Consider the following 4,382-nt stretch of genomic DNA (forward strand, 5'->3'; position numbering starts at 1 on the left):
ACTCTTTTAGAAATGAAGAGAAATGGACCCTCCCTGAGGTCTGGCCCCTCTTGAAAGCTGCGAGGGCAAATACTGAGGAACTAGGAGTGAATGAAGAGAGATTCTGTGGAAGGTCTTTAATGACATACACTGGTAGGAGGCTTTGACCAGGAATGTCGATCCCGTAAGTCTCTACTGCTGATTGGGGGAAGTTCCGATCTGCGATGCAAGGCTCAGGATGGGGTCAGGTCACTGACTAGGAATGTTGGCCTGAGTCTCTAAAAGCAGATTCTGGGGGTCTGACTCTAAGGTCAGATTTTGGAGCCCGAGGGACTGGGCTGGTCCCGGATGGGAAATGTCGGCCCCGCCCCAAGATCTACCCCCCCTTCTCTCCAACGATCCTGCGTCCGAGTCATCACCGCCCGCCCCAACGTCAGCTTGGCCCTGCGCCGACCCAAGACCCTCCAATGCTTCGCGAAGCCCCTGCCCCGGCCAAGGAACTGAGAAAGGCCATTTGTTACCAATGCCGGTTCCCCGGGTCGCGCCGCCGCCAACTCCTCTAGGAGCCGAAGCCAAGCCCGGCCGCCACCCTCCTCCTTCTCCTCCTCCTCCTCCCTGCCGCCTGGGCCGCCTAGAATCGCCGTCGCTGCCTTCTCCTCCTCAGGCCGTAGTGGTTGTGCTCGTCCCTGGGACCTCCTTACCCTCAGCTGCCGCCGACACAAGATGGCGGCCGTCGAGCCCGGGGCCGGAACAAAACCTTGGGCCCCACCTCCAGAAACCCGGATGCAGGCAGGCCGCGCCCGTTTATGAATCATGCATGACGGCCCCTGCCTGTTTGTGACTCCTTCGAAGGCGAATAGCTCCACCTGGTGGTTACCATGGCAGTAACTAGGAAAACAGGTAAAACGACATAGAGGGCACGCCCATGGAAGGTGAATAATGAATACATTGTTACAGCCAGGCTACCATGGAAACCAAGAAAGGACATCAAGTCCACACTTCCTGATCGTGAATTATGCACGAGGCCGGGTGGCTGGTTGACTAACACCCTGCAACCAGAAAGCCAATGTTAAAACATGGAAGTCACATCCCAATGCTCATGAATAATGAATGATCTTGCTGCAGCCTGGAAGCCAAGGAGACCGAGGCCACATCTTATCATGAGTAATGCATGAGGCCCGGTGGGCAAGAACAAAAGAGACAGGTCCGCCCCTTACTGCATCTAATACCCAGTAAGCAGGGTAATAGGGCTAACACAAGGAAAACACACTCCCCCAGCTCATGAATAATGAATGATGATGCTGCAGCGCCCAACCTGGAAGCTCAGAGAGGTCAAGAAAGGTCCCACCCAGTTACTCATGAATTATGCATGAGACTGAATGGACAGATACACTCAAGACAGCCCTCTCCAGCAAGTAGGGATTATGGTACTCCAGGCAAGGCAACTTGGTCACCCCTTCCCGTTCATGAATGATGAAAGGTGCTGCAGAACCACAGGGGAAACCCAGGTGAAGTGCAGCTGCCTCCTCCCCACCCTTAACTAACTGCACCAGGGCTGCCTTGGTCCAACCAAATCCAGGTTTACCACATACCGCTGGCAGGTGCCTCAGTTTCTACAACTGTAAAATGGGGATAGTAGTAGAACCCATCTACATCGTAAAGGCAAAATGTGTCACTGTGAAAACCAGAGAATATGAACTATGGAATGAGCTCAGAGCAGTGCTGGCACAGGGCAATGCTAAATTTTTTAAGTATTATATATTAATTTAAAGGTGATATGTAAATATATTTTATATTAATATAAAATTACTTATGGGTGAGGGTGTACCCAGCCACTAGAGAAACCCCCAACTTGGGACATTATCTAAAAAATAGTGCCTTGAAACACCCTTCCAGAATTACACTGGAAAACAGAGTGCTAAGGCCACCAATGTCCATTAAATAGGTAGGAGACACTACCAGGTCACCAGAGATACGACTGTATACCAAAGCCCCAGGCACACGATAAGCACCCAGTACGATTCTGTCAAATAATAATAATAATAGATCACATTAACTGATTGCCCACTATGTGGTGGTTCCTGTTGTGCGTCCTTTCCATGCACTGCACCACTGGTCTCAGGAATGCAGAGCAGGAAATCGGTTCCTTCTTGTCCTTCAGGTCTCAGCTCAAAGGTGACCTCCTTAGAGTTCTTAAACCCTCACAAAAATCATTTCCATCCACCGATGACTAGCTGTGTGACTTGGGACCAGGCACTTCTTCACTTCTCTGGGCCACTGTTTCCCCACCCATAAAATGAGAACAATAGTAACCTACCTTGTGATGAAGCTTAAATGAATAAATATGTAGAAAGGTCTCAGAACAGTGCCTGGCAGGCAGTGCTACATGACTAACAGTAGTAGTAGTAGTACCATTGAATTGGGTGGATGGGAGAGAGACATTATGACATTTGATTAAGACTACAGACTCTGGGGCTTCCCTGGTGGCACAGTGGTTGGGAATCCGCCTGCCAGTGCAGGGGACACGGGTTCAAGCCCTGGTCCGGGAAGATCCCACATGCCGCGGAGCAACTAAGCCCGTGCGCCACGACTGCCGAGCCTGCGCTCTAGAGCCCGTACTCCGCAACGAGAGAAGCCACCGCAAAGAGAAGCCTGCGCACCGCAGTGAAGAGTGGCCCCCGCTCTCCGCAACTAGAGAAAGCCCGCGCACAGCAACGGAGACACAAAGCAGCCAAAAATAAATAAATAAAATAAATTAAAAAAAAAAAAAAAGACTACAGACTCTGGACTGTAGAATCAGACTCACTGACTGAGTAACCTTAGGCAAATTACTTAGTCTCCCGGTGTCCCAGTTTCCTCATCTATAAGATGGGACAATAATAACCTACCACCTAGAATTGTTGTGGAGATTAAACAGGCTAATAAAGTGCTAAATGAGTGTAAACTAATCTGATCACCATTATGCTCTTACTCATTTTTTCAGGCTCACAGAAAAATTTGCCAAAGATCACACAGCTGGCAAGGATCGATGGGACTTGAATCTAGAGCCTTTGCTGATAATCTGGGATTGCTGGGCCGTAAGGGATGAACAATGAGCGAGGCCTCGTCCCTTCGCTGAGACGCAAAATTTAAATCCTGAAACCTCTAAGGGAAAGCTAACAGCAGATCATGCAGATGAAGCCGTAAAAGCTACGCCCCTCATGAATTATGCACAATGCCCCTAGAAAAGCCACAGAAAACTCGGGGTGCTACTCACCTTTACGCTTAATAAATGAGATCTAATTTGCCCGGCAGACTGCAGAACGCCCCTTTCAGCACACCCCTTCAGCACGCTGATCCACCCCCTCGTGAATAATTCATATGCTGACACTTCCAATGGACTAGGTGCGAAAAAGGCAAAAATGGTCTCCCACAGGGCTTCCCTGGTGGCGCGGTGGTTGGGAGTCCACCTGCCGATGCAGGGGACACGGGTTCGTGCCCCGGTCCGGGAGGATCCCACATGCCGCGGAGCGGCTGGGCCCGTGAGCCATGGCCGCTGAGCCTGCGCGTCCGGAGCCTGTGCTCCGCAACGGGAGAGGCCACAGCGGTGAGAGGCCCGCGTACCGCAAAAGAAAAGGTCTTCCACAACAGCCCACCTCCTTATGAATGACGAATAGAGCCACGGTCCATGAAGGCCCCGTGGCACACTGTCCCCTCGGGAAGAACCTAGCACACTAGGTTCCGGTGTTACTTCCACAGCCTGGGCTGGGTGTTCCTGTTCCTAAAAAAACTTGTGGGCCCAGATGTGTCTAGTCTCTCCGCGGTGAGACATCATAACAGAACCAGAGGTCAAAAAGGCCATTCGATAGGTCCACATGCCATGTCGGTCCCAAACGTTCCCACCGTCACCAGGACCTTTCCTGAAACAAGCCCCCCAAAATTCCGCCCTGAGTTCAGGAACCTCAAACTTTGCCTCTACCTTGGGGAAGCACACCAAATCCTGCCTCGTGGACAGAGTATTCATACACGAACCCTAAGGGTCTCCCCAAACATCCCCCTAAACCCTGTCTCCAAGGGGTATAAACCCTGCCTCCGAGGGACGCTCCTTAAAACAGACTCCCAAGTCCCACCCCGGAGTCCCTAAACGCCACTTGCTAAGGGTCCCCTCAAAAACAGCCACCTCTAAATGCCACACCGGGCTCAGAGCCTCTAAATATGCCCATTCGGGGATCCCCGAAATTGAGCCCCCTCCCTCAAATGCTGTCCAGGGGGTTGGGGGTACCGTGCTCCACCTCACCCCCTGCGCCGGGCGGAAGCCTCGCCTTCCTGCTGGAGATGAGCCGAAGCCACGGGGCAACGGAAGAGCAAACCACCTCCGTTGTACAAGAAGAGCCAGAGTTTCCGCGGGGCTCGGAAGCGCGGAG

The 4,382-nt window shown here is 52.0% G+C and overlaps 1 protein-coding gene across 3 annotated transcripts in view; it reads right to left on the reverse strand.

Annotated features, from left to right (window-relative positions):
- The window catches only part of UBA1 (ubiquitin like modifier activating enzyme 1), a 22,351-nt gene extending 17,969 nt beyond the window's left edge, over positions 1–4,382 (reverse strand). The window contains exon 1 of one of the 3 annotated variants that reach the window (XM_024749604.1): positions 501–701. The gene's annotated coding sequence lies outside the window, so the exon portion shown is untranslated. Of the gene's footprint in view, positions 1–500; positions 709–4,255 lie in introns of those variants that run through there. The other 2 variants (XM_024749605.1, XM_024749606.1) reach the window with 2 other exon arrangements.

This window comes from Neophocaena asiaeorientalis, unplaced genomic scaffold, assembly GCF_003031525.2.
Source record: "Neophocaena asiaeorientalis asiaeorientalis breed wild unplaced genomic scaffold, Neophocaena_asiaeorientalis_V1.1 scaffold1052, whole genome shotgun sequence".
Classification (NCBI taxonomy): domain Eukaryota; kingdom Metazoa; phylum Chordata; class Mammalia; order Artiodactyla; family Phocoenidae; genus Neophocaena; species Neophocaena asiaeorientalis.